General features: G+C 41.0%; 1 protein-coding gene across 6 annotated transcripts in view; it reads right to left on the reverse strand.

The window, feature by feature from the left end:
- Nucleotides 1-19231, reverse strand: part of Bbx (BBX high mobility group box domain containing) — a 248248-nt gene extending 229017 nt beyond the window's left edge. For 5 of the 6 annotated variants that reach the window (XM_087900720.1, XM_087900711.1, XM_087900706.1 and 2 more), the window contains exons 1-2: nt 19098-19231; nt 15756-15830 (exon numbers count right to left, since the gene is read on the reverse strand). The gene's annotated coding sequence lies outside the window, so the exon portion shown is untranslated. The other variant, XM_048454299.3, reaches the window with a different exon arrangement.
- Between the last annotated feature and the right edge of the window lie 2750 nt (nt 19232-21981).

The raw sequence follows: 21981 nt of genomic DNA on the forward strand, positions 1-21981 counted from the left end.
ATCACAATACAGACTCTAAGTTACAAGTGTAAGATTTTAGCACCGTGCAGTAGTAAAATAAGGGTTACAGTCTCACAATAAAGATCTGATAACTTAATGACCAACAAGGTCAGAATAAAGCTGTCTTAAATATTACTTGGAGATCATCCCAAAGATGCAAGAGGATTTCTGAGAAAAAATTAAACTTGTGTTCATTTGTGGATAGCTTGGGCAGACCAGGTTGTCTTCGTAAGACAATAAAAAAGGAACTTCCTACATTTGCTACAAGGCATTAGAAAAGCAAATTAGAATTCTGCAGTTTATTCCGTGTGCAGATGTGAAACTGCTTTAAATAAACATGTACCTGTCTTAATGGGTATGGCAGAGGCAAAGAACTGCATTCGTGTGGCTAGTTTCTAAAGGAGAAAACCCAGCTTCTCAAAGAGATAATGTCTATTCTCCCCAACTCTGGCATCAGTCAATAATACAAAAGGCAATTTTAAACTGTCACTCCAAGGTTAGGAATTCCATTCGGTAAGCACCCAGAACATGATAGGAGCTCAAAAACACTCTAAGTGGGTATGCAGAGCTAGGCTGATGGTACAGGTGAGAACAGAATCTAGTTAGAAATTTCTACCACCGTAAAAAAAGAAGAAAAAAAAAAAAAGTCTGAATAAGATAATTCCAAAGCAGTAAAGAAAATGTAAAATACCTTCCTAAAATGTATTTGCAACTAAATTCAGTCCTACTTGTGACAGTATAAGGTTGGGCTGACATGTGACACACCCACTTCCAGTTCGTGGGAAGAAGGAATAGGATCAGAGCAGTCAAGGTCACCAAAGCACATCCGTGTGGGCAGCACTGCCAGTACAGTATACATTTACAGGCCCCTGGTCCACTCCTATAGGCCAGAAGCTCCTATCCGCAAGTGCAGTATGAAACAACCAATTCAACAAAAATTAATCAGACACCTACTAGCCACATCCTAGAACACATACCACACAGGGTACAAAGATGAGTAAAATCAGACCTCACTGTCTAAGATGGTCTCGATTTTACCTTTAAGATCTGAGATCTCCAAAGCCATTCCTTTGGAGACATTCTTGCTAGCTAACCCTACCACCTGATCATTACACCTACCTATACAGAATCTGTCTCCATACATTGTCCTGAAACGTTTTATAGCACCCATCAATCCATGGGCCTTTCTAGATACCTCAAGCTAAGCTAAAGTCTCCACACCCCTATGCTGGAAGCTAATATTTACCGATTCCCTATGTGGCAGGCACTTTTAGAGGCACAAAAAATACAGAAATGAAAAATAGTTCCCATTCTTACCAGATGCCTTATATATAATCTAGACCCTGCCCTTACCCTTACCAAATATCCTGATTTGCATATCCATTTAACAGTATTCTGGAACCCCTGCCATTGTCTATATGCTAAGGGAAATAGCAAAGAATAAGGCAAAGCCCTGATCCTCACAGAACTTAAAATTGGTGTGGCACCAACCAGTTTGGCAAGTGGTTTCCAGAGTAGAGTTCTTGAACGCCAGAATATAAACCAGACAGTCTATTTGGAATGAGAGGAAAACACAAGAATTTTTTAATTGATCTTTGAAACTTTCTAATATTTTACTTTTGTTGTAATTACCTGAGACATGCAATTTATAAATAAATATAAAGATATCAATGATACCTCCTCAAATTCTTTTACTGAATTTTAACATCATTTTAAACCTGGAGGACAGAGGCTTGGATGAGCATACATTTAGAGTGAGAAGTTTGACCCAAGAAGGGTTAACCTAGGGTCTCCGTTAGTTCATTTTCTCTCATTTAGATTAAACAAGCATTATGAGGAGCTGGCTAAAGATGTTTATACAAGGAAAGTTAAAGTTCAAGTCCACCCTAATTTTCGTTTTTAAATCATGTTTTATCACCCTATATTCACCACCCCCATAACTCATAGATGTTATGAACCCTTAACTTTCTATTTCAGAGTGTGTATGTGTTGTTACTACATTAGAGATATCCGAAGACCAGAGCCACTGTCATTTTGTTCCGTAAACATTACTAGTCTTCTTCATTATTCAGCTGGTACAAAAATAATAAGTTTCATTTTGACACTTTCACACATATGCATCGTTGTACCTCGCTCGTCTTCACACCTCCACTACCCCTCCATCCTCTCACTGGCCCCTTCTTCCCTACAAACTGTCTCCTTTTTTCCTTCGTGTATATCTAGAAATGCATGTAGATAAGTCTAACTCCATGAAAATATTTCATCTCCCACCCCATTACCTCCTCTTCTTCACACCTCTGCCCTCCCTTACTTCATTCCTCCTCTCATAATCGTCTACGTTTATGTCAGAAGAAACATGACATTCTTTGAATCTAAATTCTCTGAACTTGATGATATTTAATCCTATTTTCCTACCAAAAAAAAAAATATTCTTGACAACTAAAAAAAGGAAAAAAAAAACTCCACTGTGTATACACATACCACATCCTTCATTCGTCTGTTGGTTGGCATCCAAACTGACTCTGCATCAACTACTGTGAACAGCACAGTAATAAATAATAAACATGGATCTTTGTGGATTCCAGTGACTTACAGATTTCTTCAGGGGCCTCCCAGAGTGAGACAGCAAGATCCATACAGTGGTTCCATTCTCAGTTTTTTGAGGAACCTCCATACTGATTTTCATAATAACTGTACCAGATTACAACTCCATTAGTACAAGGGGTTTCTCTTTCCCACATCCTCACCAACATTTACTGTCATTTGTTTTCTTCACAATAGCCATTCTGACTCAGGTGAGACAAAATCTCAATGCAGGCTTAATTTGCATTTCCCTGATGACTGACAAAGAATGTTGAATAATTTTTCAAATATGTATTGGCCATTTCAGTTTCTTCTTTCAAAAATTGTTCAATTCATCTGGCCATTTATTAAATAGTTAGTATGGGTTTTGGTGTTATATTTTGGTGCTCTTTACAGAGTCAGATATATAGCTGGCAAAGGTTTTCTTCTCATTCTGTATGCTGTCTCTCCACTGTTTGCGGTGTAGAAGATACATTCATGCAAGCACATATGTCAATTATTGGGATTATTTCCTGTGCTATTGAAAGGTCCCCCCTATCTTAAAGTGTTTGCTAGTGTTTCCCTCTAGCAGTTGCAGAGTTTCTGTAGTAAGTTCAGTCTTTAATCCATCTTGAATTGATTTTATTCTTCTGTATGTCGCTTCCCAGACCCAGTTGTAGAAAAAGCTGTCTTTTCTCCAATATCTGTTTTTTACATCATTGTCAAAAATTAAGGGGGGGGGGCTGTAGAAATGGCTCAGCAATTAAGAGCATTTGCTGTGCAATCATGATGGGCAATTTAGATCATAGATCCAATGCAACAAGTCAGGAGTCTTTGCATGTCTGTAACTTTGCATGTTCCCAGCTTCAAAGGGAGATGGAGACAAAGGAAGGGCTTGCTGACTTCTAGCCTAGCCCAGAAAAGTGAAAGTCCCAGGCTCAGAGAGACACCGGATGTAAAGAAATAGGCAGAGTATTCTTCAAGCCTCTTCCAGCCTCTGCACATGGATAGGCATGTGTGCAGTACACATGCACGTACATTCACACAGACATAAACACATTAAATAAATAGATGGATGGACAGACAGACGGACGGGCAGATATAAATAAATAAACTTCTTGATTAGCTGGCTATAGCTGTGTGGGTTCATCTTGTGGTTCTCTTTTATTTCATTGATTGACGTATCTTTTTACACTGTTTTTGTTACTATAGATATTAAAAATATAGTTATTATTATCTATAGTATAATTTGCAATCAGGTACTAGGATGTCTCTAGCAAAATAATGCTGGATTTATGCAGATCCCCAATATATACTTTAGGGAACACTGATTACACTGAGATTTGGTGATAAAATTTCAACCTGTAAAACCAGTAGCCACCGCTAAGTGAATATCAATTAGAAATAAATATGAGGTGTCCTGAAATTACATTACCAAACTAAGTCAAAACTTTTTAGAAAACCATTCAATTAATGAAGAAAAGTACACATTTTTCCTAATTCCTAACATCTGTATCAAATTGGGCTCAAAGTCTACGCATCAGGAATGATACAGAGGATCACATTTAAGGAAATTAAAAAGAAACAAATGACTCATGACAAGAGCTTCACACGACCCGCTCATCACTACTCATGTGAGTGTGTCCACAGACACACAGTTCTGTGCACACACAGAGTGACCCCACTCCTCAGGGCCTTTCAAATTACAGAAAATGTGTACAATTTTCATTATTTATGCAGAGATTATAAGTAGAAAGTCATTAACATAAAACAAAGCCCAGGCTTACAACAAATCTGAATGAGTGCTCCGGGCCTTGAGCTTTTACAGCACCAAATAAGACCAGAACATGTGTCTACATATGAGACTTGTAAAGACATTCATTATTTCCATGAGGATTGGGAAATAATGAGATTTAATGTTTGTTCTTCAATGAAGCCAAATGGCTCCAAATCAGAGAATGGGAAAAAGATCAGATTATTATTAATCACAGTGTTTCTGTCCTCTTTGCTACTCTGATGAAAACATTACAGTCATTATCCGTAATGTGACTTTATAAAGAATATTTTCCCAGATTAGCATCTTCCTTATGATACCATTTCTGAATAGATTTGTTGTAAAAGTACCCCGGATTGACAACTGGGAACACCGTGTACAGTATTTTAGAAACAAAGTTTTACTCTATACTGGGCCGACAGTCAGAAGTCACCAGCCGAGAGAGGGCCACAAATGAAACTAGGTGAAAATATGCAAAAGCCACAATTATAAGATCAGACCCTATTCATTTTAAGTAAACGAAAATAAGAACCAAACTGGAAAGTCCACAAGTAAGTCCCACAGCTTCCTTAATTCCTTATTGTTGAAAACACCCTGGAAGACCTGAAAACTACTTGATAAAGGAACTAGGCACAACTTACTATTATCTCTCATGGGCCTCTATAGAATCCATGCTAATACTTGTACTAGAAATATTATTAAGGTATTTCTAATTAGAACAATTTATCTAAGTAAAAATATTAGTGACTGTAGACGTATTTGCACTGGCATGTCTTTGGGCCCTTGTACCTCTAGTTCAAATTTCCCAGTCGTGCTTTTCACACTGGTGTATATGGGATCCTCTCTGGGATATTACATAAACACTTCTGTTCAATCATGATGTCATTACAGATTATGACATTAATAGCAATAGCTATAAAGCAAAATTTTAAAAACTTGACCGAAATACAACTCTTAATGAGTTGGTACCAAAATTTGGTAGCCTTATAAATCTATTAAAAGGATGTACTGATGTTTAAATAAACTTAAAAATCAACATGACAAACTTGAAATTTTTTTTATCGAGACTGATTTGTGGGGTTTGAGGGGGGTGTTTGTTTTTTAGGTTTGGTTTTTGAGAAAGGGTCTGACTATTTAGCCCTAACTGGCTTGGAAATCATCATGTAGACCAGAACAGCCTGGAATTTGCCATCATCCTCCGGTCTCTTGTCTTACAAATGCTGGGATTAACAGAAATATGCAACTACCAACTATAAACTTAATTTTTAAGAACGAATCCCAGTGCTCCAAGAAATTAGTTTTATAATTAATGACAATTAGAACAAAAGTCTTATAGAAAGGTCTCTCACCCATATTTCAGGGTTCAACACCTGTGCTAGAAGTGATCTGTTTTTCACTAGTATTTACTTAGTACTATTTTATACCCCAATTATCAGAACAATTAGTACATATTAATGTATGTGACTGATGTTTACATCTCTTGCTACATGTTTGCTTTAAGGACAAGGATTATTGTATTTGTTTTTATACCTCCGAAGTCCAGGTCAAGTATCAGCACTTGGCTGGTCAAGTAGGCACTTGGTTCATTAATGCTGAATGAAACTGAAAAGACTTTGACTAGTTAAATCTCATCAGCATTTGATCAGACTTCTTTTTAGGAAAATATTGTTATTTGAGTATAACTTAACACATCAATGAGAAAGAAGTGTGTCAATTATCATAAATTAAACTAATTCAAGTTACAATCTACTTGAATGAGAACAGTATGAAAGCTGTGAGGGTGGGAGGTTAAACAAATGGAAGGCCAGCACCTATGGTTCAACAATATTTGACCAACGCAAGAAAAGCAATATTCTAGTAAGATGACTGCCCACAAATGCTACTTTGCCAATACATGGTATTTTCACGTTTCATGAATAAAGAGAAAGGAGACCCATTCTAAAAAAGCAAACTTACAATCCTTTATCACTGAACTACACTGAGCACTGAAATTTCAGATTTAAAAAACATTTGAGGGTTTAGGGATTTAGCTCAGTGGTAGAGCCCTTGCCTAGCAAGCACACAAGGCCGTGGGCTCAATCCCCAGTTCTGGGGGCTGGAGGGAAACAAAAGGTAACTGGTACATACAACCTAGCTGAGTGGTGGTGACACATCGTTAATTCCAGCACTCAGGAGGCAGATGCAGGCAGATCTCTAAATTCCAGGCTAGCCTGCTTTACAGAGAGTTCCAGGACAGCCAAGGCCACACAGAGAAACCCTTGCAGGGTGGGATTGGGCAGCTGGAGAGATGCTCAGTGCTAAGAGCTCTTACTGCTCTTGCAGAGGACAGGGGTGTGGTTCCAGCACCCACATGGCAGTTCAGAAGGTCTGCAACTCCAGTTCCAGGAGATCTGACACCCTCTTCTGGCCTGCACAAGCACTGCATGAATGCATGTGGTACACAAACACACATTCAGGGAAATACTCATACACACAAACATAAATCTTTAAAAAAAAAACTAATTTCATATGAATAAAGATCTTAGCAACAAAATGTTACTTTATATTTTAAACACAAGTATTTTCCCAGGCAAATTTTTTATTTTATAGAATATATCTACTTATCACAAAGGAAATAGAAACAAGTTTCTTGGGCAAAATAAAGGGAAAACACATATCTCAACCCACTTTCAAAAACTGATGAATCTGAAACTCTGACTAACTCTACACATCTGAGCATGTTTGATCAACAGGCACTCAGTTATGAATGATGTAAACTAAAATACACTCACTAATTTTTTCCACTAATATTGAATTTTCTTTCAAAGTAAATGTCAGCAAAGTAAATTATGATACTTCCCCCCCATATTATACTGTCAAATTCCTCTAGTAAAATATATTCATTGATTGGGTTATTAAAAAATTCCAGAACACAAACATCATAGACTATTCATTAAAAAAAAAAAAGTAACTGCTCATAAAGTAACTGCAATGGTTTCTACTAATGTATGAGAGGAATTAATAAATATTAAAACAATAATGGCTGTGGGCACTTCCATACTAGACAACCAACAAAAAAGAAAACTGACGAGTTTGCAAACCAAGTTTGGAGCTGGTTTTGCCTTTCACAGTAATCTCATGCATTAGGCCCAAGTCAGAGACTTTCTCACATAATTCCTCTAAAAGTGATAAGGAATACAGTCCCATCATTTCAGAATGAAGATTTCTCTTTTGAGAGAAAGAAAATCCAGGTACATCTCTGTGGAAATATTCTCCAAACCTTTTCATGTTGAGCTTCTTGGAATGTGGCCCTGATGGCAGGTAAGCATAGACGAAGGCCCGGGAGACCACACAGTGCACACTAGTCATCTACACCTGGGGAAAAAACCCTCACTAGCTGTATGGCCTCAGACAAATTACTTATCCTGAGACTTGGTTTCTTTGTCATTAGAACAGGGACATTTCTCAACTGAAAGTGATTACAGAAAGTAAACTAGTAAAAGGAGGCTCTCGGTCCAAGTTTCTCTCTTCCTCCCAGTGTAAAACACAGTTTGGGGCCGGGCAGTGGCAGTAGTGGCACGTGCCTTTGATCCCAGCGCTCAGGAGGCAGAGGCAGTTGGAGCTCTACAAGCTCAAGGCCAGCCTGGTCTACAGGATGAGTTCCAGGACAGTTTCCAAAGCTAGACAGGGAAACTCTGTCTCAATTTGGGAAACAATTCTACAAAAAAGACATGCAGCTTTCCATTGAGTGCTAATCAAACTACACAGTCATCCTATCGCCTTCAAAAACAAAGAAAGAACGGGAATTTGGCTCAGTCCGCACCATCAAAACAGCAGGTGTCCTCATCTCACCAGTCCACTAAAATCTCCTCACAACTATCCCACCGGCACACGGAGGAGCACTGACATTCTCAAACTCACTTACAAACAATTTTATTAATATGAGCAGTGTTAAATACTAAAACAACCCAAAACCTATCCATTTTTAAAATCAAATTAAAGTTTAAAAAATAAAATTTGCCTCCATATTCTTATTTTTAAATACTGACAGGCAATATTACTGAGTACAGACTAAGAGGGGTACTGGGAGAGGGTGAAGGGTAAGAAGGAGGAGGAGGGAGAAGGGATAAAAGTGGCTGAAGATAAATAGAAAGCAGGGTAAAGAAAAAGGGAAGTCAGAAAGAAAAATAGAAAATTTAAATTTCTGCAACTCAGAAAGATAAAGTCTGATGGCTACATACAGTTTTTTTCTCTTATTTTGTTCTGTGAGCCACTACACCCCATTTGTAGTCAATCATTGAACTACACTTAAGTAAGTTTTGAAAGATACACCAAAAAAAAAAAAAATGAAATAAAGCCGGGTATGTGCAGGCCCAAAATCCCAGCATTTGGTCAGGCAGAGGCAGGATTATGAGCTCAAGACCAGGCTGCACTATATGGCAAAAACCCATCTTTAAGTAAAAGAAAAGGCTGGAAGAAGTGACAACTCAGAATTTATTAATATTACAATAATCAACACCACTAAGAAAACCCGAGTCTTTAATCTGCAGCTTTCCTACAGCAAGGAGTACAGTCATATCAATAATAAAAGCACTATCAAAACAACAATCCTTTAGTATAACAGTTTCAGTGTCTATCAATGACAACTGACTGAAAGCTTTAGCATAATTATAAACCAGACAAAGTGTTACTTTATCCCTCATGTGTTATATACTGTCACATACCATCTTCATAGCAAGCTTCTCATTTACCCATGGTAGTTTTATAGGAATTTAAAAATAAAAGGCATAATCTTACCATTTCCTAATTTTTTAAAAAAGGAATAGAGAATCTCTATAAAACAAAACCAAAACCACTCTTATCTAAGAATAGAATAAATTTTCAGAAAACACTCTTTCATTTCGTTGTTGGTTTTGAGATTTTGTTTTTGTTTGTTTGTTTGTTTGTTTTTCCAAAGCAAGGTTTCACTGTGTAGCCCTGGCTGTCTGTCCTACAACTCACTCTGTAGACCAGGCTGACCTCGAATTCCCAAATCCCCCGCCTCTGCCTCCCAAGTGTTGGGATTAAATGCCCTCCACCACCAAATTTTATTTTTCTGATGGGAAGAAACACATGGAAGTGACAATGTAACTGTTTTGGCAAACCTCCGTAACCGCAAAATATTGTAAAGGTAGCATTGTGTTCACTACTCTAAAAAAAGACTTGATGATTCTAAACATTTCAGAGATCTGTGTTTGTTTAATAAACTAAAAACCATAGCAAAACAGAAAACATGAAACTCATCTAAACATAAGCTAGTTTGTGCGTGTAAGCCTTCCTATTCAGGAGCCATTTCCCACCGCTCAACTGAGGGTACAGACATTAAAGACAATACTTTGGCTTCCTAGCTTTATACCCCTTTATGCCTTGTACCCTTACACAGAGAACCACAGGGATTCCACAGGCACAGCCGATGCAGTTACAAGCTTGTAGTGAATTCAAAACAACCAGGTGGCTCATCACAGATTAAAGTCAGCAGAAAGAGGTTCTTTGGTAGGAATGGCCCATAATTCACTTTATGAATTAAGGAAATTAACTCAATAGGTCACCCTCCTTATTTAAAACCCATACATCTCTATACAAATCAAGATTCAAACTTTAAGGGTTTTCATGGATTTTAATACAGTAAAATGCTACAAACAGCACATATTACATAAAACGTCTAGTTAGATTACAATAGAGCAAACAATAAACATATAGATTCCTATATCTAAAGTTAAATATACAGTCTAACTGGACTTGAAAATTATTTAAATAACTCTGTAACAGTCAGGGTTAAGTTTTGGTGACAAATGAATGTTGATACCAAAGTTTTGAGGAAGAAAAAAACACTTTACTTTTTCAATAATGTGAATCTATATCCAAGACATGTGAAAGTACAAACTCATTTTCAAGATATACAAAGCTTATTAACTTATTGGGGATTTTAAAATGTGACAAATTAGAACTCATAAAGTGGGAAGCAATTCCTGGGAGTGCTAATCTAAAACTTAGGAAAAAAAAGAAATTACTTATTTTAATTCATTTACGTAAATCAAATGATTGTTGAGGGTACCTAAAAATAAATGTCTATGTGCAAAGCAAGGTATAAACTTAAAATGATAATGCTGAGAACCTTAATACTTAACTTCTATACTTTCTTTGCATTAAATTTCAAGTTTTGTTTTTCCAAGCATTTGTTTTTATTTGTTTTGTTTTTGTTTTTCGATACAGGGTTTTTGCTGCCTCTGCCTCCTGAGTGCTGGGATTAAAGGCGTGTGCCACCACCACCTGGTAAGCATTTGGTTTTTACACTAAAATTTTGGTTTTAATGCATGTCCCATTCATCCTCTCCTTAACTTATCTTCCTTTTTATGTTCTGCTATGTAACCTATCAGACACGAAAATTTATCTTGGCAGAGGGCAGATTTCAATGGCATATGAAGAATGCCCTGAATAATTAGAATAAAATACCACAGTTTGTAAACAATCTTACATATGTGTCCATGAGTAGATTTAAGATTTTTATTATATCATTGTTATTTGTACGCTGATACATCTTCTTAATAAGGAAATGATAGGTTTTATCACACAGAGAACCTTGTTAAAAGTCCACAGTGTGGCTTGGATATAGCTCAGGACAGAGTACTAGGTATGAGGTCCTGCAAAACATTACCTAAGGGGCATCATGATGCCCATATAGAAACATCCGTTACACATCTTAATGGAAGTTTAGGAACACATGATCTAAGACAGCGGTTCTCAACCTTCCTAATACTGTGACCCTTTAATACAGTTCTTAATGCTGTATTTCATTGCTACTTCATAACTGTAATTTTGCCATTGTTATGAATTGGTTACTTGATATGCAACTCCCAAAGAGGTCACAACCCATAGGTTGAGAGTCACTGAATTCTAAGTCATCCCAGTATTCATAAAAGTTATCAGGAAAAAAAAAAACCACCCAATGCTCTTAGCTAACCACCATGAAATATGAAATCACTTTTTTGTCCACTTGCACTTGTCCTGTGCTATGCCTTTTGGGGGGGGGGGGAGGACTGAAGCCAGGACTTTGTACATGTAGTACCCCACCACATAGCTAAATCCCAAACTGGCACTGCCTTTTTAAATGTGTTAAACAGTCTTTTCCCAAATCAAAAAGCCACTATTGGCATACCTTGACTTTTTCTTCTTCCTGGCTATTTTTACTATTAATTATTATTATTTCCTTCCCTAATTATGAGTCCAATAAAACACAGACACAATATATACTGAGTGCTGATTACAGCTAAGAATCATTACATATGCTATTATCTTGTGTGGTTCCCACACTATTGTATAGTAATTACATTCTGCACATACAATAACAGAAGTTTTAAAGCTAAGAGGTGACACGCTCTAAGTCCCTCAACTAGTCTGCAAGAAAGAGAACAGAGTAGCACCTAAGGCTCCTTGTGTGCAAAGCCTCTGTCCCTTGTCCTGTACGCGCTAATGCAGGGTTATTTACAGTGATGAGGGCTCTGTCAGCATTGCATTGAGCACACTGAAGCACAGCCTAGATCTCGGGAAGCCAGAATAGATCTCAGCAGTCCACAATTTCCGAGGGTGACTCTCCTGCTCAGTCTTCAGCCATTGGTCCGTTATGCCCAAGTTTCTCAAAGTACTTCCCACCTACATCAAAAATCCACTTCAGAACTGGTTTAAATCTAAGTTTCTGGGTGGCCTCGACAGAGCAGAATATCCAGTAAGGGAGCCTCCATTTCTAGCGTGCACTCAAGATTGGTATTTTCAAACAGTAAGTTCTAAAATAAGTTTAGGGGATCATACTTGGTGTTTTTGTTTAATAAAACAGCTGAGAACAAACACAATTTATAAAGATTCTATAGAGACAGAAAACATCAGAGGATACCATACACTGTCTCAAGAGACCTGCTTAGTTCTCAGATGCTATTTGGGAAATAAAATTATATTGCATACAACTCAGCCAAGTAAGTTTAAGAAATACAGCTGTTTTAACTTTTTTTTTCCCCTTCAGTTTTTCGAGACAGGGCTTCTCTGTGTAGCCCTGGCTGTCCTGGATCTTGCTCTATACATCATGCTGGCCTCAAACTCTGAGCTCCTCCTGCCTCTGTCTCACGATTAAAGGTGTGCTCCACCACCATCCAGCTTGTATTAACTATTTTTAATCCTCATATCTCCTTTTAAATAAGTAATTTTAATATTCCTTTTACAAAAAAAAAATTACAACCTTCTGTCACTTTTCGGATCTTACTTATTCCATTCCAAGAGGTTCTGCTTTAACCCCGAAGTCATTCTGAGGTCTCTGTATAACTACTCATAAAATTATCTGACCAACATTTTGCTGTATTTTGAGTCTTCTCTTAATTATTTTCCCTTTGTTTGTCATCCAACCTCCTCACTATATGGAGTTATTTCACTTACCGAGATCCTTGAACCCATTGGTATAATTTAACTATGTATTCTCGGGGATAAATCAAATTCAAATCACGGAATTTAAACTGTTAAGTAGTTCATTCTCTCATTTTCTCATCTTCTATTTATGTTTTTAGATAGAATTCCTTACTGGCTTGTCTTCCTAAGCATGTTCTTGTTTAATCAGCACTGGTTTCAATATTTATCACATATTTTATTCTTTGAAAGGAAAAATATGATAAGGATCCCCACTAACATAGGGGATTTTTCTGGGTAAATCTGGACAGCTTTAAGATGATACACCTGGCATTCCAAGGAATGATAACTCCTGAAATGTTAAAATCATCAACTATACATACTGCGTGAAACGGAAGTCTAGCTTCCCCCAGATATGACTGAAAAACATAGGCACATCTGATGCAAGGCACAGGAGAGACACCACAGCAGTCAAGCCTGTTTTAAAAGCGGCCCTTGGTGGTGAGGTGTTAAAGACTGGGTGGACGCCAAAGTACAAGTTCAAAAAAAGTGCCTTTTTCTTGAGCTAAGTATCTGCTTAGTTAACACTTAGCTCCCTGATACTCCACGTTGCCGATGACCCGTACACCTAAATTAATCTGATTAGCACAGCTAGAAACACAGTAAGCACTGTAGTGAGACACTAGGAAGGAACTTGGGCACTACCTACAGCACAGCAAAAGCAGGCACATCTGTTGTGAGATGGTCCCAAAAGTCGGTTGTTGTTGATTTCTTTTTTTAAAAGATGGTGCCAGGAATCCTTCATGACTTCAAATAAAGATTTCTAATGTAAAATTGATATTCAAAGCAAGACTCACGAGAAGATGTGGACGTTGCTGGTACCTGTGCTCTTTATGAAGCAAGGAAAACATACACGCTTCAAACATCCTAGCTAATGAATAATAATTGGAAATTTTACATCTTAATGAAAATGTGGTTTTATTAGTTTAGCTGCCAAATAACACATTATTTTCAGGCTTAGTGTTCCTTCTATATTAAAAATCAAGCAATCTCATCAACTCATAACTCTTAACACTTTCTTTAATCAGATGCAAAGATCAAGATGAATTTATTAAGTCTCAAATTGTAAAGCTTTTAAGATACCTAAGTCTATAATGGAAGATTTTCTCAAACCACCCCAATACTCCAAAGACACAGCACCATGAAACAACATAGATAAGCCACCCTTTTAATAGCTGGTATTTTATATGAAATGCAAATTAGAGCTTCAGTTTCAGAATTTAATAAAGATATGAAGAATAAGAGAAGTTTGGAAACTCTTGATGATGCAGAAGCAGAAAGCTCTTTAAATTCTTACTTTGATAAGTAAAGTCTCATGTCCAGTAAATACATTGTGGATGCAAACAACGCAAGGTGACTTTTAAAGCTCTCACTACCAGTTTTACACTGTCACGATAACTCTACTGACTCAAAGACAGCCCTTTAAAACAGTGGTTTAATGAAGGAGCCATTTGCTATCTCAAAGAAATGCAAGAGCTGGTCAGATTGCTTTTATTCTGTTATTGATTCTCATATTAAGTTTCTGAATTTGTCAAATACATTACCAGAGGGAAAAGTAACATTAAATGTTCACCACAGTGAACACAATGTAGTGTTGTGTGTAAATGAATCTATTGCCATATAGAGAAAAGGAAACACTTTAAAAAAATCGGCAATACTAAAATCCATCTATTTTGGTACATACTAAATTCACCTTACAAAATAATCAGACTACAACCACTCCAGTTGGTCCACTATATATGTGACTTTATGAGAGCTCTGATTGAAGGAAATACCTAACTGTGAGGGCTAGTGTAATATTTATATTACTTTAAAAAAAAACATAAAATTTAAGTTACCTACACCCCCGCATTACCTAAACCCTCCAGTAATGTCCAAGTGTATTTGTTACTAACTATAGACTACCACAAAGGCCTGATCTTCAAACTTAATCCCTTTTAACACTAACATATCTACTAATCTATACAACATCCCAACCAGCCAATCAGGAAACAAGAAAGTCATCTCAAGTTTTCTTTCATAGAAAACTGAGTCCAACCCATTTTCATTCACAAAACACAATTTCCAAATCCACTATGGTATTATCATAAATTTATAAAATTTATAAAACTCAGTACAGCTAATTTTCTTAGACCATCAGCAACTCTAAATACCTTTATAGTGGAGGGGCTGACTTGCTAATTAGTTTTCTGTAGTTTCCAGACACTGTGTTGCTCTTAAATGTTGTGCAAATCCTGTTTGCACTGCTATCTCCCACAAACTTTTCAGACACTTAGTACCCCAGACATATTTTGCCAAATTTTCCATTTCGGAGATTTGGGAGACATATATCTGAAAACAGCAGTTAACAATAAATCTCAGAGTAGATGTTTCTTTTATGCACAAAACTAGTAAAATGTTCCTAATTTCTCCGATTACATAAATTTTTACAGAAATTAGGATCAATTTTGAATCACGCTTGTATATTAAATAAAAGATTGACTATAGTACCTAAATAAAACCTAAATAAAACCTTCCCTAACCCAAAAGTAACTGTTTCATGTACCACAAAAGATGAGTATCTCGGGAAAAGTGAGTGCATCACATAATTAGAGAAGTCTTCTTTATGGTGCTTCCTTGGGCTTTTAATAAGTTCATTCCTACACTACAAGCCTTCTACATTACTGTCTGACAAATTTACTAGGTCTTCAACTCTGTGTAAAAGTTCATTACCAACTAAAATGTCTATTTGATAATTAGTTTTCAAGTGACACTTGGCAGATAAGCAAACAAGCATTTAAACTACCTTGAACTGGCAATAGCCTACAGCTAAACTGTAAAGCCTGGGAGAAACTGTAAGACAAGCTCCCTGGGTGTGGGGGGCGGAGGGGGGAGTATTATAACCCCAATAAGTGTCTAATAACGACCCTTCTGTCACTACCCACTTCCCACTCTCAAGTGGGGGCATACTTACCCGAGAAGAAGGTAAATGGGAGGTCCACAGGAAGGAAGATGAACGGCAGCAAAGCCTTTGTCGTATGATAGTAACCTATAAGTAACAAATACAGGCACATCATCAGGACGGGAAGGCTTTACAAGAGTACAGTTCTATGAAGGAAGGGCACAAAATCCAGGCGTCCAGCTCCACACCAGCCCTTTGCCTGTCTCCACCCTCCTCCCTGAGAGAGCTGCAAGGGCAGAAAGGGAAAGCATCTTCGCTTATTCAAAGCCCATGGGGACAGCCCAGCTGGCATTCCTGGGTCTCCCCAGAACCCTGCTTTCTACTCTCTGTCTGTACAAAGCAGAAAGTTGATCCGTTCTGAATAGGAAAGCCCACATCACGATCATTCATCAACTTGCACAAGTGATCACCACCCCCTGGGCAAATACACCAGTAACCAAATCGTAAAGATCGATGGGCACTCCTCCTCCGTGCCTCGCTGTGCCCAGGAGTCAGCCAGCCTGAGGAGCCACGGCAGCAGCGGCTCCAGGTACCACAGCCCTCAGACCTGCAGACCTGGGCGGCCACAGCCAGCTCCCAACAGCTTGGCTGGGTCACAAGCCCGAGACTGGAGATCGGAGTCGACCTGGGGAAACACATTCTCCAGAGCTCACGACAGCAAGCGCAGGCCACCAGGTCGGCGAGGTCGGGGTGGGGGAAGCTAGGAAACGCTGAGGGAGAAAGGGAGGGAGGGATCCCACCCAGGCTTTGTTGCTGGTCACCATCAAGTTTGCATCTTAGTACAAAATGTCGATCTTAAAGGCTGACAAGACAGAGGCAGAGGTAGAGCGAGAAAGAGAAAGGCAATAGAGTCCATCTTGCTTTGGGGAAGAGGGGGAAGGAAAAAAAATGAAGTGTAAATCCCACACTCAGGGCGTAAAAGTCTGCTAAACACCTTTCCACAACGCAGGAGCAACGAGTGGGGTGTCCCTGTGCCCGTGCCGGCTCGAACTGGCGGAGGTCTGGGGGGGAAAAACGCCTCCCTCCCTCGCCTCCTCTTCCTCCTCCTTCCCCTCCTCCTCCCGTTCCTCCTCCTCCCGTTCCTCCTCCTCCCGCGGGCCCCGGCGAAGATCCCGCCGCCGCTGCCTCTGCCGCCCCCCAGGGAGGCACCGCCGCCGCCCGGCCCCGCGCTGCCATTCCAGGCTTGGACCGCGCGGCGTGGCGCGCGTGGGGCCGGGAGCCGGGTGGCCGCGCAGATATGTCCTCTCCAGGGACCCCCGCGCCCCCTGGCCGTAGGCTGCCTACAAAAGTCGCGCGAGCAGAGGTGGCGGCGGCGCACAGGAGAGAGGACGCGCGTGGGGAACCCACGCCACGAGTGGGCAGCCCCAAGGGATGGCCGAGAGCGCCCCTCCCCGTGCAGGGAAAGTACCCCAGTCCCCGCCAGCCAGCCCCAGGAACGGCAGCCCGGCGTCCACGGCCGGTAGACGAGAACTGGACGTGTCATTAGCAGGACAGGCAATGGTTTCAAAGCCCCAGGCCAATGACCATTAGCCGAGGCAGAGCTAGCTCGGTCCCCATCCCCCACCACCTCCACCCACCTCCCCCCCCCTCGCACCCCCCACCTCTACCCCACCTCGCGAAACTTTTCAACAAGATCCACCTGGGCTAATTTGTCCTCAGACAGTTAAAATATTGACTAGACCCTACACACTGGGAAGGAAGGGCAATGCACGCTTTATTTTCCTTTCTACAGAAAGGAAAGCAAAAAATAGCTTGTCTCTGTGTCTCTCCCTCTCCCCCCCCCCCCCTCTGTCGTACATGTTGTGTCTTAGCTTTTTGCATCGTTTCGTTTTACCTTCCTCATTTAGCAGAAATGATCGCGGGTATTTCACACATAAACGTGTTCCAGATTCCTGGATCCAGGGTCCTTGTAAATTACAGGACTCGGGTTCAGTCTCAGTTACGTTAAGTTTCATGCGATATCCCCAAAATAAATAAAATAATAATAATAATAATACGTTTCTGAGGGTGAGTGAGCGAGCGAGGTGGAGGAGGAAAAGAAGCCTCCAGTCGGATTTCTGTAATTTACTAGCGACCCGGATCGCAGCAAATAACAGTGTAACACGAGCGTGGCTTCAGAGGGTTGGGGAGGCTCTTTCTGGAGGCGTCGACCCCATCCCCGGATAAAGGACCTGCAAGTTTTCTGTCATCGCGACCATGCAATGCCATAACTTACCTTCAGAATGAGTCTTTAAACAGCCAAGGCCTTCCTCCTCCCCTCCACCGCCACCACCCCCAGCCTCGCTCTCTCCACCTTAAACTTATTGACACAACATAATCCCACATTCAAGCAAAATCCTGACACAGCCTCCCTCCTCTTCTCCCCCCTCCTCTCTTCCCTCCCGTTTCTCTCTCTCTCTCTCTCTCTCTCTCTCTCTCTCTCTCTCTCTCTCTCTCTCTCTCTCTCTCTCTTCCCCTCCCTCTCCCCCTCCCCTCCCTCTCCCTCTCTCGCCTTCTTCGCCCTCTTCCCCTCTCCCCTGTTCTTCCTCCAGGCTACTCTGGCACTAAAACAGCACTTTCTCCACTCGCCGCGCATTTGGCTGGGGGGTGGGGGGGGTGAGGGACGAGGGGGGGGGGGGACACTGATCTCGGGGCCGGAACACCCCAATCCCAACTCTCCAGATGAACGAGCAACTGGGGGCTGCTGTTCCCGGTCACCGACGCGCACACGCAAACGTAGCCCCGACCCACCGAGGGCAGCCTTCCCGTACCTTCCTCCCCTGCCCCGGGGCTCCCCCAAGGCCCCACCTCCCCCCTCGGCAGCCGAGCCCTGCCCGGGGCTCCTCCACGTACTTTCGCCTCCTTGAAGTTTGGGGCTCCCCGGGCGGCCACGAGCCGCCCCGCCGGCGTGAGGACCGCTCCGTTGTTGTTTTCCTCCCGGCGCCTCCAGCCCGCGCCCCGGCTCCGTGCCCCCTCAGGCGGTGCTGCCCGGGCGCCGAGAGGTGCTCGCCTGCAAACGCAGCCTGGCACCGGCTGGCCTACTCCTCCCCAGCCCGGCCCCCAGCTCGCGCTCGCCGGGCAGCGCCGCGCGCCCCCCGGCCCGGGCCCGCCACCCGCGCGGCCGCCGCGACCCTCGGCCCGACCTCTCGCCACCCAAAGTTTTGGCTGAGGGGAAAGTGGCCCGCGAGGCGCCGGCCGGTGGCGGCTCGGGCTCCGGACGCGCGGGCTCCCCTCGCCTTCCTCAAGTCCACCCTACCGGCTGCCGCCGCTCCAGCCGCGGAGTCCTCGGGCTGCAGCCCCGGCGGCTCGCAAGTGAGTCGGAAAACAGAAAGTGCGGGAGAGCGCCCGCGAAGGCTGCGGATGGCGGGCGCCTACCTCGCGGGCTCGCCGCGGCGCGAGGGCGTGTGTGTGGCTCGCCCTCAGCGGCCAGTCAGGGGCTCTCTATGGGAAAGTGGAGAGGAGCTCGCGGAGCCGCGCTGCCTCCGCTCCACTGTACACTGCTCCACATACAGTACATGCAACCCGGAGAGACTGAAAACACTCATTTTATATAAGGCAGCCTGCCATTGGCCCGCGCCGTGACGGACGGGCGGCGCAGCCAAACAGGAGGCGCGTTACACCCAAACACACGCACACATACACACATTTCACAGAGACACACAAAGATCATCACATTTTCTATTTTCTAATGTTCGGGACCTGTAGACAGTGGGCGAGGACAGGTAGAGAAGCCCGGCGGAGTGAGGATCAGGGGAGAAGCCCTCTCTGTACCAAGTTGCCAGGCTTGGAACTGGTGTCCTTTTGACTTGGGAGGGTTATGGTAATAAACTACAACTCCACTGGATATGGAAGTGAGGGGAGGGGGGGTTGATCGCTGCCTTGTGCTGCCCCGTGAAAGAGGCGAGCATTGTGTTATGATTTTACATCCCGGCCTGCTAACAAGTGGCCGAGAAACGCTTTTATCACCTTGAATTTCTTTTGTCAATGGGTAAACCATCACATAGGCCAAAGTAGTGCAAGATAAGTTTATCAAAACTAGAATGCATCCAGATTGTTAATGCCTCATTCGTAGGCAAATTCAGAGAAAAAAATCAATACAACTCACAGAAACAAAGATAAGCCTTTTGCTAAAACAGCCAAATGTGCACTTAAAAGTCGGGGGGCAATCACCTGTGTGGGCACATGAGATATGCTGAAAAGTAAACACCTCGTGGAAAAATGACTATTGACTGTTTGCATTAGAAATAGGCCTTTTGGTTCAAAATAACCAAGATTTACATTTTAAAGTATATATTGTGTAGCCCTTTGCTTTATATGTTTCCCGCCGTATGTGACTACTGTATGTTTGGTGACATGTAGAGATGGTGGTGGATGTGTTACCTGGCCTTCTTTTCCCCACATGTATTGATATTTTTGCCACGGGTATCAGGTCCCCTGGAACTGGAGTTACAGACAAGAGTTGTGAGCTACCATGTGGGTGCTGGGAGTTGAACCCGGATCCTCTGGAAGAGGATGAACCATCTCTTCAGTCCCATGACACCTAGTTTTGATGATATTTTTCCTATGCTGCATCTTTGGCAGATCATGTTTAACAGTTTGATAAAAACAAGCCAAAAGGTTATTGAAAAAAAAGTCAAACCTAAGAATTAGAATAAGATTCACACTCAAGTTCTTAACTAGTTGAGCAATCTTGAGTAAATGAGGTTTTTTTAGTCTCTTTCATTCTTAGATTTGATTTTAGTTTTTATTTGAAGATTAAAATAAGCTTTTCCAAGATTGCCTTCATTAAATGGTTATTCAGCATCTACAACGCGTTGGCACTATTCTAGGACCCAGATGCTTTCCTGGGGTTCCTTCTGACCAAGATCCAAATTTTCCAAGAATCTTAAATATAAACAGTTTTGAAGATTAAATGGTATGATTTTTATAGCCTAGATGATAGTTTAAACTTTAAAAGAAAACTGAATAAGATAACCTTTTCTCTTCATTTTTTGAGACAGAGTCTGACTTTGTAGCCTTGCCTGGCCTGGAACTCACTATGCAAATCAGGCTGGCTTTGAACTCACAGAGATTCCACTGCCTCTGTCTCCAGAGTGCTAAGAGTAAAAGCATAGACCATTACATTCGTCCCATCCGTTTTATTTCTTTGATGCCTCCCTAAGATATTTTTCCCACAGCCATAAATAAATGTTTGTGTAAGCGTGGAAAAAAAAGATATAATAAAGAAAAAAGCAAGTTTGTAAAGTTTTAGAAAATAAAGTCGTGTGTAGAGATGTGGTGTTCTGTTTATTCTTTAGAAAATATAAATTTTAAAGGAAAAATCCAATAAAACCATAATATTTAAGGTGATAATACTGAAGGTAATAAAATATCCCTCTTCATTCAGTTCACAGAAAGAAACAAGTGTCCCTCATTCACATACACTGCTAACTGCCATCTCTTTTTTCCCACAAGAGAAAGGAGGCTGGGCCAAACTAGGCAGGCACAGAATATCCGTGATGAAGAAAATTAGGCACAGAACATTCATTGGTTTTGAACAGCTAGAAGGCCCTGTTTTCCAAGTGACAAACTTCTGAGACCAGAGGCAGTTGGAGGGAAAATTTTCAAAGAAGTTCAAGGCACTTCTTTTTTAAGGGTTAAAAAAAACAGTAAGAATTGGTAATATTTAATTGCTGGGTGGAGTGTTATAACTTACTTTTAGTCCATTATATACGATGAAAAATATGAAAAGCTAACCCACTCCCCACTTCTACTTCCAACTTCCACCACAGGAAAACATACTTTATTTTTATGGTCACGAGGATATTGTTGAATACATTTAACATAAATTAATTATATAAAGTTACAGTGATCAAATTTTCATTTTACCCAACACTATCAGAAAAGCGTATGTGTGTATAGGAGGTAAACGTTTACATATTTACCTATACATTAAAAGATATCAGTGTGAATAAGTTATTTTTTATAAAGCATATGGTCACAAAAAATAAAAAGTCATGGCATAAATAAAAAGTAAAATTACAGTTTTAGTTTGTTCCATAGTCTCCTCGAATATTATACTCCAAGATTTTGCATTCTAGTTTAGCAATCTCTGACAACAAAAGGGGCTAAGTAACCAGGGCTGATGCATGAAAGCATCAGGAAGGGTGGACTGAACCCATTCTTTGCAAGTCATTATTTACTGAGAACTGGTGGGTCCATGGAGCCTTTAGAATTGAGATAATTATACTTTAAAAAAAATACATTGCATGTTAGTGGT

This window comes from Myodes glareolus, chromosome 2 (genome assembly GCF_982192425.1).
Source record: "Myodes glareolus chromosome 2, mMyoGla1.1, whole genome shotgun sequence".
NCBI lineage: Eukaryota > Metazoa > Chordata > Mammalia > Rodentia > Cricetidae > Myodes > Myodes glareolus.